A 13,840-nucleotide genomic window follows, 5' to 3' on the forward strand; every position below is an offset into this window, starting at 1 on the left:
GAAGTGGTATGGGCCAGCACTGAACACCAATAGTTGTGATCTGCTGGTAGCCTCAAAATCCCACGGGAGTAAGCCCGTGCAAATATGTCATCAAAAGGAGGGATAGATGGGTAAGTTTAACGAGGTCCAGTGTACATACCCAAGCGACTAGTAAGACAAAAAGGGTACAGAGTTCCTCAGGTCAGTTAAGAACAAATAGTGATTTCAGCAAAAAGTTTCGTCTGTCATGAAAAAGGGGGGGAGACCCTTTAGTTGGAACTAGGGCCCTCACACACCCAGCAAGCTAGGTGTCATGCTTCATCATTTGAGCCTGCCCCTCGTCAGGTCGGCGCTGCAATTCCCGACGGGCTCCCAATATTGGGGCTCTTTGGCGGGGATCTTCTGTTCCTGCCGAAGGGTGCTGTGGGGGTAAGGGGCCCTAGAATGTGTAGATGTGGTGTACGGATAAAATAGGTACTGTCAGTCCACAGGAAATGTGTTTAATAAAGTGGTAAACAGCCTAGTTAAAAAGAAAATGAGGTGGGGATAGCTACTAGTGATTATGATGCTAGTTGTGTATGCCCTACTCTCAGAAGGATCAACATGTTTCTTGCCCTTTAAGCCAGTAATTGGTCACGGCAATTCGTCAGGATCAGGAAAACATAAACTATCTACAACAAGGTATGTGTGTTTTACATACCCGAAAGGTGCTCAGGAGTCACCTATGGAAACATTGGAGACAGAAAACACATGACAAAACTGTAAAGATAAACAATACATACATAACAACTTCAGCTGAAATCATCGAGAGTCTCATAGGGTGAAGCTCTCAGGGTGAGTACTGGAAGGTCTCGAAGGACAGAATAAATCAAAAGACAGGACTGGGGGCGGAGACAGAGCGGAGGTTGTAAACTCACCTCTTGCGTTAGCAAGGCAATCTTGCAGCAGTCTCCGGCGGGTAAAAAAGGACTCCTAACGTGGGTCCTGAAGTAAAAAACCGGGAGGAGCAATTAAGAAACCAGGGATGGGCGAAATTAAAAGTGACATGGTCAGCCCGGCAATCCATGCGGTAAGAGCAGTGTCGGAGGGTAATGACAGCCTTGAATATCAAAAGATGCTGACATGAGCGATTAGGTGTGCAGCCATGGTGACCATCATGCTCAGGGGCCAGGGTGTATCGCCGCCCAAAAGTAGTCAATGAGGTCAGTAACGGGTTGCCACGAGAGACTCAAGAGCAAAGTAGGGGGCGACCGCCATCGCCCCTGGTAGAGGATGGGTCAGAGCAGGACGTACTCGCTCAAGCTGCCAATGAAGTCATGGAGGCGTCACGAATCCCCCTTTAAAAATACTCAAACTCACCTTATGGAAGACGGCTTGGATGAACCCTGATGCACTCACCTGCGTCAAACGACGCGTGGGATGGAAGACCTACCCCTACCGCCGGACCTGGGATGGGTTCCGAACGGAGTCGGTGTTCGCCAGATAAGGATATAGGGAGGTATGGAATGTGTCACATGACTAAGGTAATCACAAGCCCGTTGGTCGGGGAGTGTAAAGCGGGTCAGCCATGTTGGAACAGGTAGAGAGAGCATCCATCCATATCCGGTATGACTCGGGAAGTGATACTCAGTGGGTTGGTGTGCTCACAGGGATTGGTTACCAGGGCGGTTGTATCAATCCCATTGGTTGGGGATAGAGGGGCGGCCATGTTAGAGCAGGTGGTGTGGGGAAACTATCGGCATCCGGTCTGAATCAGGAAATGATTCTTCGTGGGTTGATTTACTCACAGAGTTGGTTGCCATGGCGATATAGTTAAAGACAGGCAACGGGTAGGTGGCCAGACTAAATGCCACGGGTAACACATGGGAATGTGGAAAAATAATAAAAGCGGTAGTGATGGGGTTCGCGGGGGCCGTGATGAAGTATCAAAGTCCCACAAAATTGTACGGGGATGTAACCCGTGAATGGGGGTCTAAAAACAGAGCGGCAACCATCCGCATCGGGGACCGGCACATAAAAACACACAGATGGAGGCACATAACAAGAAATAGGATACCAATATAGTGTATCTAGTTTTAAAGCAGTGGAAAAGAGATCTAGATGGTTCGTGATCTGTTAAAAAGGTGTATTTTCAGAGAACATCACTGCTAAGGATTAAGGATCCGCATCCAAGTTAACAGGTATGGCCAAGGTGGTCGTGGGTGTAACAAGGACACGTAGTGAATTCCGGAAGGGTCACAGGTCCTACCAAGGAGCATGTTTACCTAATGAGTGTGAACCATGGGATGTCGTCGTTAAGACCAGTCAGGTGTGAAGATATTCTAAGGACCCATCTTTGCTCAAGTTTAAACAATGCTTTTTGGGACATCTGAGGGTGTGCTTCTAGGACCAACCAGTTGATGGAATCTGTCTGGTGTTGCATCGTTTTAAAATGGGTGTAGAGTTTGGTGGTCACTTTCTGACATCGAATGTTACTCTTATGTTCCATAATCCTGGTCTTTACCATGCGGGTTGTCATGCCTACGTATACCAAATCACACGGACACCTGATCATATATATGCAGTTCTTAGTGTTGCAATTCGTGTGTCTATTTAGTGTCCAGTGGAAGTTATTCGTAAAAGTTATGTCCTTGTAGGTGTTAGTCAGTTTGCACACTACACATGAACCGCATGGGAAATGGCCCTTTACCGGTGGAAGCTCCCATATCGTCCTTTGTGGACCAATGGTGTGCAGTCTAGGTCTAGTGTGGACAAGTAGATCTTTGATGTTTTGTGTGCGTCTGTAGGCAAATCTGGGTTTGGGTATGCTAAGATTCCCTTTATCTAGAATACCCCAGTTGTTCAAAATGATCTTTCTGATCCTGCTTGAATCAGATGTAAAAGACGTGACACAGGTCAGAACATCGGTATCGGGTTTGGTGTGTGTTACCAGTAGTGTCTCCCGTGGGTTGTTCCTGGCCCTTTTCATAGAATTACCGACACATCTAGGTGGATAACCCCTAGCCCGCAGATTTGATGCTAATAACTTGGCTTCTGAGTTATAGTCTGTTAGCTGAGTGCAATTACGTCTGATGCGTAGGAATTGCCCAACGGGCAGGTTGTCCCTCAATGCTTTGGGGTGGTGGCTATCATAACGTAAAAGACTATTGCGGTCAGTGGGTTTCTTGTACAGTGTGGTGGTTAGGGTGCCTTCAGAAAGAGTGATGTTCAGGTCCAGGAATGGTACCGAATGTTCTGATATAGTGTGGGAGAACTTCCAAACAAAGATGTTGTCATGGAAAGGGTTAGATGTACCAGAGATCACATTCTTCTCAAAATCAGCCATCATTTCCTGATTCAGACCGGATGCCGATAGTTTCCCCACACCACCTGCTCTAACATGGCCGCCCCTCTATCCCCAACCAATGGGATTGATACAACCGCCCTGGTAACCAATCCCTGTGAGCACACCAACCCACTGAGTATCACTTCCCGAGTCATACCGGATATGGATGGATGCTCTCTCTACCTGTTCCAACATGGCTGACCCGCTTTACACTCCCCGACCAATGGGCTTGTGATTACCTTAGTCATGTGACACATTCCATACCTCCCTATATCCTTATCTGGCGAACACCGACTCCGTTCGGAACCCATCCCAGGTCCGGCGGTAGGGGTAGGTCTTCCATCCCACGCGTCGTTTGACGCAGGTGAGTGCATCAGGGTTCATCCAAGCCGTCTTCCATAAGGTGAGTTTGAGTATTTTTAAAGGGGGATTCGTGACGCCTCCATGACTTCATTGGCAGCTTGAGCGAGTACGTCCTGCTCTGACCCATCCTCTACCAGGGGCGATGGCGGTCGCCCCCTACTTTGCTCTTGAGTCTCTCGTGGCAACCCGTTACTGACCTCATTGACTACTTTTGGGCGGCGATACACCCTGGCCCCTGAGCATGATGGTCACCATGGCTGCACACCTAATCGCTCATGTCAGCATCTTTTGATATTCAAGGCTGTCATTACCCTCCGACACTGCTCTTACCGCATGGATTGCCGGGCTGACCATGTCACTTTTAATTTCGCCCATCCCTGGTTTCTTAATTGCTCCTCCCGGTTTTTTACTTCAGGACCCACGTTAGGAGTCCTTTTTTACCCGCCGGAGACTGCTGCAAGATTGCCTTGCTAACGCAAGAGGTGAGTTAACAACCTCCGCTCTGTCTCCGCCCCCAGTCCTGTCTTTTGATTTATTCTGTCCTTCGAGACCTTCCAGTACTCACCCTGAGAGCTTCACCCTATGAGACTCTCGATGATTTCAGCTGAAGTTGTTATGTATGTATTGTTTATCTTTACAGTTTTGTCATGTGTTTTCTGTCTCCAATGTTTCCATAGGTGACTCCTGAGCACCTTTCGGGTATGTAAAACACACATACCTTGTTGTAGATAGTTTATGTTTTCCTGATCCTGACGAATTGCCGTGACCAATTACTGGCTTAAAGGGCAAGAAACATGTTGATCCTTCTGAGAGTAGGGCATACACAACTAGCATCATAATCACTAGTAGCTATCCCCACCTCATTTTCTTTTTAACTAGGCTGTTTACCACTTTATTAAACACATTTCCTGTGGACTAACAGTACCTATTTTATCCGTACACCACATCTACACATTCTAGGGCCCCTTACCCCCACTGCACCCTTCGGCAGGAACAGAAGATCCCCGCCAAAGAGCCCCAATATTGGGAGCCCGTCAGGATTTGCAGCGCCGACCTGACGAGGGGCAGGCTCAAATGATGAAGCATGACACCTAGCTTGCTGGGTGTGTGAGGGCCCTAGTTCCAACTAAAGGGTCTCCCCCCCTTTTTCATGACAGACGAAACTTTTTGCTGAAATCACTATTTGTTCTTAACTGACCTGAGGAACTCTGTACCCTTTTTGTCTTACTAGTCGCTTGGGTATGTACACTGGACCTCGTTAAACTTACCCATCTATCCCTCCTTTTGTTGACATATTTGCACGGGCTTACTCCCGTGGGATTTTGAGGCTACCAGCAGATCACAACTATTGGTGTTCAGTGCTGGCCCATACCACTTCTGTGGGTTTTATTTAATTCCCTTCACCTCTACTACTACGCATCATTCGCGAGACCTCACTAACCAACCATGGACTTCCATCAGGGTTTGAGTTTCGGCGATGATGTTGTAACTGACATTTTAGATAGGACTCCATCATTATTAGGGGCCGATGGCAGCGCGGCAACAGGTTCACAGTCGGATGACTGGACAGCATTGACACACCTGAAGAGGGAATGGCTCAAGATCACCCTACATGGGGCACTTATGACAGAGTACCTGCGGGCTAACATCGCACCCACAGGCCTCATTGTCAATAACTTTCCTAGACTGTTTCTAGAGGATGCCACTTTCAAGAAGGAGTGGTCCCTGGTGTCATGGAAATGCACCAGGGACTGGCTGGTCTTGATCATTAATACCGCAAAGAGATTGGCAGACGCCATCCTCGTGAGGATTCAAATTGCGGAAGGGGCCCTAAAAACAACTATACAGCTAACAGCCTACAAAACCAGGCTGGCCGAGATCAACGCCGAGATTTCTGACAATAAAGACTACCTGATGAAACAGAAAATAACAAAATTGCAAAAAGACATACAGAAATTTGATAAGGAAAGGGTCTACCCATACCTGAAGGCCGATTACACCTCTGATAAAACGAGCTACTCCTCTGACGAGACCTCAGATAGGAGAGACTCCAGCGATAGTAATTCTAGCACTAATAGCTGGGGGAGTAATAACTCGAGAAAAAATCAACGGAATAATCGACCCTACAATGGCCCTCCCTTCCAGGGCCCCCCTATGTTCCAAGGTCCTCTCCCACCACTACCATACTGGCAGTTTCCTCAATACCAACATTGCCCCCCCCAGTTTTTCAATGGTAACAGCCAGCCTTTTTTAGGAAGAGGCTGGGGCAGAGGAAGAGGGCGCAACAGAAGAGGCGCACAGAAACAGGTCCACTGGCAAGAACCACCGACCAGCGGCATGGACACCAGGAGCAGAACGAGGGACAAGAGGAACTAGTAGTGAACCTCTCACATAGGATCCTCACTGCTCCTGAGAAGTCACTACTACAGAAAGGCCTTGGTTTTGTCCCCACCCCAAGGGTAGACAGATTCAGGGATCACTGCGAAATCCATAGTCTTTTTCGGAAGATACGCCTCAAAGCCTTCTTTCAGGACCAACCTCACAACGAGGTTATAGATTCTGGATTAAGAAACCCCTCCACATTCACTCCACAAAATAACATGGTTCCTGTGGAGATTCTTACATTTGAGAAAGCGGTGTTGAAAGAGCTAAATTCACCCCACAGGGAGGCGCCTTACCATAATTTGACTGGGCATGAAACCCTGCTCTTGAAAAACCTCTCTGAGGATTCCACGATTACTATTAAACAGGCGGACAAGGGCGGTGCGATCGTAATCCAGTCTACAACAGACTACGAGATTGAATGCAGACGCCAACTCACAAATGAGAGATATTATACTCCCATAGCGTCTGACCCAACTCCTCGTCTCAAGACCACCATCTGCACTATGGTCTATGAAGCAGAAGCCAATGGCTGGATTACCCACAAAGAGGCAGATTTCCTGATAACTCGGGAACCTAGGATCCCCTTTTTCTATACCCTCCCGAAAATACATAAGGGCACGACTCTGGTCCCAGGACGACCGATTGTATCCGGCATTGGCTCGCTCCTCGAACCTCTGTCAAAATTTTGTGATCACTTTTTGCAACCATTGGTACGTGACATACCCTCATTCATCAAGGACACCACTGATGTCCTCAAAATCATTGATGACTTTCCAGACACTAGTCCCATTAACTATCTTCTGACCTTGGATGTGGAGGCCCTCTACACCAACATCCCCCAGAGGGCCTCTCTGGCTGTTATTGAGTCAACACTACGGGCACTAGACTGGTCATCACCCACACCAGTCACCTTTATCATTGACTGTGCTACCTTGGCTCTCACTGAAAACTTTTTTGAATTTAACAAACAACTATACCACCAGAGCCAAGGCACATCTATGGGTAGTACCTTTGCTCCCAGTGTAGCGTGCCTCTATATGGCTGATTTTGAGAAGAATGTGATCTCTGGTACATCTAACCCTTTCCATGACAACATCTTTGTTTGGAAACGGTTTATAGACGATATACTCGTCTTTTGGCATGGCACACATACTGAGTGTATGAATTTCATTCAGTGGATTAATGAGCAGAATGAGTTCCTGAAGTTCTCCCACACTATATCAGAACATTCGGTACCATTCCTGGACCTGAACATCACTCTTTCTGAAGGCACCCTAACCACCACACTGTACAAGAAACCCACTGACCGCAATAGTCTTTTACGTTATGATAGCCACCACCCCAAAGCATTGAGGGACAACCTGCCCGTTGGGCAATTCCTACGCATCAGACGTAATTGCACTCAGCTAACAGACTATAACTCAGAAGCCAAGTTATTAGCATCAAATCTGCGGGCTAGGGGTTATCCACCTAGATGTGTCGGTAATTCTATGAAAAGGGCCAGGAACAACCCACGGGAGACACTACTGGTAACACACACCAAACCCGATACCGATGTTCTGACCTGTGTCACGTCTTTTACATCTGATTCAAGCAGGATCAGAAAGATCATTTTGAACAACTGGGGTATTCTAGATAAAGGGAATCTTAGCATACCCAAACCCAGATTTGCCTACAGACGCACACAAAACATCAAAGATCTACTTGTCCACACTAGACCTAGACTGCACACCATTGGTCCACAAAGGACGATATGGGAGCTTCCACCGGTAAAGGGCCATTTCCCATGCGGTTCATGTGTAGTGTGCAAACTGACTAACACCTACAAGGACATAACTTTTACGAATAACTTCCACTGGACACTAAATAGACACACGAATTGCAACACTAAGAACTGCATATATATGATCAGGTGTCCGTGTGATTTGGTATACGTAGGCATGACAACCCGCATGGTAAAGACCAGGATTATGGAACATAAGAGTAACATTCGATGTCAGAAAGTGACCACCAAACTCTACACCCATTTTAAAACGATGCAACACCAGACAGATTCCATCAACTGGTTGGTCCTAGAAGCACACCCTCAGATGTCCCAAAATGCATTGTTTAAACTTGAGCAAAGATGGGTCCTTAGAATATCTTCACACCTGACTGGTCTTAACGACGACATCCCATGGTCCACACTCATTAGGTAAACATGCTCCTTGGTAGGACCTGTGACCCTTCCGGAATTCACTACGTGTCCTTGTTACACCCACGACCACCTTGGCCATACCTGTTAACTTGGATGCGGATCCTTAATCCTTAGCAGTGATGTTCTCTGAAAATACACCTTTTTAACAGATCACGAACCATCTAGATCTCTTTTCCACTGCTTTAAAAATAGATACACTATATTGGTATCCTATTTCTTTTTATGTGCCTCCATCTGTGTGTTTTTATGTGCCGGTCCCCGATGCGGATGGTTGCCGCTCTGTTTTTAGACCCCCATTCACGGGTTACATCCCCGTACAATTTTGTGGGACTTTGATACTTCCTCACGGCCCCCGCGAACCCCATCACTACCGCTTTTATTATTTTTCCACATTCCCATGTGTTACCCGTGGCATTTAGTCTGGCCACCTACCCGTTGCCTGTCTTTAACTATATCGCCATGGCAACCAACTCTGTGAGTAAATCAACCCACGAAGAATCATTTCCTGATTCAGACCGGATGCCGATAGTTTCCCCACACCACCTGCTCTAACATGGCCGCCCCTCTATCCCCAACCAATGGGATTGATACAACCGCCCTGGTAACCAATCCCTGTGAGCACACCAACCCACTGAGTATCACTTCCCGAGTCATACCGGATATGGATGGATGCTCTCTCTACCTGTTCCAACATGGCTGACCCGCTTTACACTCCCCGACCAATGGGCTTGTGATTACCTTAGTCATGTGACACATTCCATACCTCCCTTTATCCTTATCTGGCGAACACCGACTCCGTTCGGAACCCATCCCAGGTCCGGCGGTAGGGGTAGGTCTTCCATCCCACGCGTCGTTTGACGCAGGTGAGTGCATCAGGGTTCATCCAAGCCGTCTTCCATAAGGTGAGTTTGAGTATTTTTAAAGGGGGATTCGTGACGCCTCCATGACTTCATTGGCAGCTTGAGCGAGTACGTCCTGCTCTGACCCATCCTCTACCAGGGGCGATGGCGGTCGCCCCCTACTTTGCTCTTGAGTCTCTCGTGGCAACCCGTTACTGACCTCATTGACTACTTTTGGGCGGCGATACACCCTGGCCCCTGAGCATGATGGTCACCATGGCTGCACACCTAATCGCTCATGTCAGCATCTTTTGATATTCAAGGCTGTCATTACCCTCCGACACTGCTCTTACCGCATGGATTGCCGGGCTGACCATGTCACTTTTAATTTCGCCCATCCCTGGTTTCTTAATTGCTCCTCCCGGTTTTTTACTTCAGGACCCACGTTAGGAGTCCTTTTTTACCCGCCGGAGACTGCTGCAAGATTGCCTTGCTAACGCAAGAGGTGAGTTTACAACCTCCGCTCTGTCTCCGCCCCCAGTCCTGTCTTTTGATTTATTCTGTCCTTCGAGACCTTCCAGTACTCACCCTGAGAGCTTCACCCTATGAGACTCTCGATGATTTCAGCTGAAGTTGTTATGTATGTATTGTTTATCTTTACAGTTTTGTCATGTGTTTTCTGTCTCCAATGTTTCCATAGGTGACTCCTGAGCACCTTTCGGGTATGTAAAACACACATACCTTGTTGTAGATAGTTTATGTTTTCCTGATCCTGACGAATTGCCGTGACCAATTACTGGCTTAAAGGGCAAGAAACATGTTGATCCTTCTGAGAGTAGGGCATACACAACTAGCATCATAATCACTAGTAGCTATCCCCACCTCATTTTCTTTTTAACTAGGCTGTTTACCACTTTATTAAACACATTTCCTGTGGACTAACAGTACCTATTTTATCCGTACACCACATCTACACATTCTAGGGCCCCTTACCCCCACAGCACCCTTCGGCAGGAACAGAAGATCCCCGCCAAAGAGCCCCAATATTGGGAGCCCGTCAGGAATTGCAGCGCCGACCTGACGAGGGGCAGGCTCAAATGATGAAGCATGACACCTAGCTTGCTGGGTGTGTGAGGGCCCTAGTTCCAACTAAAGGGTCTCCCCCCCTTTTTCATGACAGACGAAACTTTTTGCTGAAATCACTATTTGTTCTTAACTGACCTGAGGAACTCTGTACCCTTTTTGTCTTACTAGTCGCTTGGGTATGTACACTGGACCTCGTTAAACTTACCCATCTATCCCTCCTTTTGTTGACATCCATTGATGAATGGCAGAACAGCAGCCACCTGAGGCTGGACTTGTACAGGACTGAGCTCAACATCTGAGGATTGTCCCCTTACAGCTGGGTCAACTGCTTGTGTCCCACCCGCAGAAGCCCCACACAAGCACCCAGTGTCCATCCACACAAGATGGTGTGCATCATGGATTGCTTGCTCACATTTGCCATGGTAATCACCAGCATCTGTGCCTCAGACTGCAACACCCTCTGCATTATGCACATGATCTCCAGATAGAGCCACTCCAAGGAAAGATGGACCGTCCCCCAGGTCCACGACAACATCCGTGTCAAATACTGCCCTGCCCTCTACGGGGCAGCCACATCCAAACTCCCAGGACACTTGTCCACATCCAGGCTGCATCTGCACACCTCAGCTGCAACATCCCGCGCCCCAGCCACATCACTGTCCAGCAGAGATAGCTGCAATGGATCACTGTGTGCTGCAGGATGACCTTCAGACTCCCCACCCACACTCAGGAGGCAGGCCTCAACCCCGACCCAACACCAACCTTGTACCACTGTCATTCGAGAACCCGTAGTGCCATCTCCGTGCATCCAACCTTGACCTGGCCACCATTCTTCAGATCCACCATACTCCAGCATGCAGGACATAGTTCTCCCACCTGGGAACACATACCTGGGACTCCCTCCCCGGGAACCTCCAAATGAGGCATGACCTCTACGCCTTAATGATACTCTTCCAAATAGATCTGTCCGCACAGTATTGCAAGTAACCCCTCAGCAGCTTGAGGCCATCACAGGTGAGTATTGTGCTCCATGTCTGCATTGACTGATAAATTGTGACGCATGTGTGTCCTGTACCAGACTCAGATCCCAGGGTATGGATGGCTGGAGTAAATTCAACACTCAGGCATAGTTTGACATTTACACACACATATGTTGTGGACTAATGCAAAATGACAGCAACATCTCATGAAAAAATAAAGGGGCCCGATTCACAGAACTAACTTAAGACAAAATCCTAAACTTACTACCATTTTGGTATTCACAGAAGGCACTTACTCATTTTGGTATTCACAGAAGGCACTTACTCATTTCGGTATTCACAGAAGTTAGGAGTCCTAACTTTAGGACTCCTAAATGCCTTCTGTGAATACCGAAAGTCTTAAAATTAGGATTTTTTGCAGTTTAGTAGTAGTATAGTTAGGACTCCTAACTTTAGGACTCCTAAATGCCTTCTGTGAATACCGAAAGTCTTAAAATTAGGATTTTTCTCAATTTAGTAGTAGTATAGTTAGGACTCCTAACTTTAGGACTCCTAAATGCCTTCTGTGAATACCGAAAGTCTTAAAATTAGGATTTTTCTCAATTTAGTAGTCCTAAGTTTAGACTTAGGACTACAAAATTGAGAAAAATCCTAATTTTAAGACTTTCGGTATTCACAGAAGGCATTTAGGAGTCCTAAAGTTAGGAGTCCTAACTATACTACTACTAAACTGAGAGAAATCCTAATTTTAAGGCTTTCGGTAGTCACAGAAGGCATTTAGGAGTCCTAAAGTTAGGAGTCCTAAATTTAGGACTACTAAATTGAGAAAAATCCTAATTTTAAGACTTTCGGTATTCACAGAAGGCATTTAGGAGTCCTAAAGTTAGGAGTCCTAACTATACTACTACTAAACTGAGAAAAATCCTAATTTTAAGACTTTCGGTATTCACAGAAGGCATTTAGGAGTCCTAAAGTTAGGACTCCTAACTTCTGTGAATACCGAAATGAGTAAGTGCCTTCTGTGAATACCAAAATGAGTAAGTGCCTTCTGTGAATACCAAAATGATAGTAAGTTTAGGATTTTGTCTTAAGTTAGTTCTGTGAATCGGGCCCAAGATTTTTATTTAGTGTGGGGTGCGTGTTTTGGTAGATAAACTAAGGTGCTCTACCGGGTGCATAGAATCCAAAGTTCACAGGGGGAGATGGGATCCTTTGCTTTGGAAGTCATCAGAGTCCAGACCACAGTGTTGGTCATCATTGGTCAGACTGTGACCAGCAAGTCCATGTGGCAGAGAATGTCATTGGATGAGGTGCTGCTGTTGCACCAGAGGGCCAGGTGCCAGGCCAGGTGACCTGGGAGATGTGGATGGTCCGCTGACTCTCACGGTCTTTTCCGTGTGCGACCCACCTTCCTGGGTGGACCCTCAGATGCAGGCCTTGACGATGTCTGTGATACTCCGTCGGACATATCCTCCTCCTCCTCCTCCCTCCCTATGGCTGGTGGTGGTCTTCGCCTGGTGGCACAGGGAGGGTTGCCCATGTTGTCGGCGATCGGACGGAGTGAACGGCTCATGTCCGTTTGCACAGCCGGAGCTCAGCCAGTCTTGCCTCCATCCATCCTTGGTGTTGTTGTTGACTGGCATGTTGCTCGGCCTGCAGGTTCTTCATCTCGTCGAGGGTCCCCTTAATCTCTGTGAGGCTCGACACTACCTGGCTGATGCCCCTGGTGTGACACCGGTATGTGTCCAGGATGTGGTGTATGTGTGACATACCGGTTCCCTCAGCTGCCTGGTCAGGTTCTCGCTTCCGCCTGCCTCCACTCCCACCACCCCAACCCACATGAGCCTGGCCTGCCGTTGAACTGTTGTTCAGTGCGAGCAGGGCTCCTGGGTGTCTCCTGGGATGTAGCAGGAATGGGGGTGGGGATTGGCACAGATGTACCTGACGCAGGTGCTGCAGGGGCTTGGGCACCAGAGGGGCCAGAATGGTCGGGGTCATCCACGAAGTGGTGAGAGTCGTCGCTGCCGGTGGGATCATCTTCACGCTGAGCCTGGGACTGTTCCCCCCCATTGTTGGGGGGAGGTCGATGACGTTGCCCTGTGTGTGAGAGAGAGACAATGTTAATGCTGTTTCATGCTACATCCATCTTTCATACATATTCAAGTTGTCACAGATCCTCCAGGTAGTTGGATGTGCCTAGCATTCTTCTCAATGTACACTTGGGGATGGGTATGTTGCGGGGGACAGATTGGTATGTTCTCCTGAGTGTTTGACCAGTAGAATTTTGGCTCGGATGCTTATTTGGCGATGGATTGGTCTTGTTGTGTCACAAGTCCATTGTGAGAGTGGGTAAATCCGTTGGCTGCCCCGGGGGTGTTTGCTTGTGTGAGGGGGGGTGTGTCACCGGGCCTGCTGTTGGGTGTAGTGTGATTTGTCATTGGGTCTACCAGGTGATGTGTCTGTCCCCTCATGGTGCATGCTGGCATGACAGTGAGTTTGAGTTCCTGTGCTAGATATCGGAGCTTGTGGAGTTGGTGTTTGAGTGTCCAGTGGTCACAGGAGTGCCTTGTGCTGCCTACAGCAGGGCCAAGTGTCAGCTACCTTGTCAGTACTTTGCCAGTCCCTGTGCATTGGGCATGGTGCATGGCCATATGGGCTGAGGGCATTGGTGTCTGCTTCGGAGTTG

At 47.9% G+C, this 13,840-nt stretch overlaps 3 long non-coding RNA genes across 3 annotated transcripts; 2 read left to right on the plus strand and 1 right to left on the minus strand.

The window, feature by feature from the left end:
• Positions 1-514: 514 nt before the first annotated feature.
• Positions 515-1,435, minus strand: LOC146817278 (uncharacterized). The gene is made up of 3 exons (XR_014962521.1): positions 1,378-1,435; positions 897-963; positions 515-701 (listed from the first exon to the last, which is right to left on the minus strand). It is a non-coding gene; the product is annotated as an uncharacterized LOC146817278 (long non-coding RNA).
• Positions 1,436-3,610: 2,175 nt separating this feature from the next.
• On the plus strand, positions 3,611-4,520 carry LOC146817279 (uncharacterized). Its single transcript, XR_014962522.1, has 3 exons — positions 3,611-3,668; positions 4,083-4,149; positions 4,345-4,520. It is a non-coding gene; the product is annotated as an uncharacterized LOC146817279 (long non-coding RNA).
• Positions 4,521-9,054: 4,534 nt separating this feature from the next.
• On the plus strand, positions 9,055-9,964 carry LOC146817280 (uncharacterized). The gene is made up of 3 exons (XR_014962523.1): positions 9,055-9,112; positions 9,527-9,593; positions 9,789-9,964. It is a non-coding gene; the product is annotated as an uncharacterized LOC146817280 (long non-coding RNA).
• The last annotated feature ends 3,876 nt before the right edge of the window (positions 9,965-13,840 follow it).

Source organism: Triturus cristatus, chromosome 6, assembly GCF_964204655.1.
Source record: "Triturus cristatus chromosome 6, aTriCri1.1, whole genome shotgun sequence".
Taxonomy (NCBI): Eukaryota; Metazoa; Chordata; class Amphibia; order Caudata; family Salamandridae; genus Triturus; species Triturus cristatus.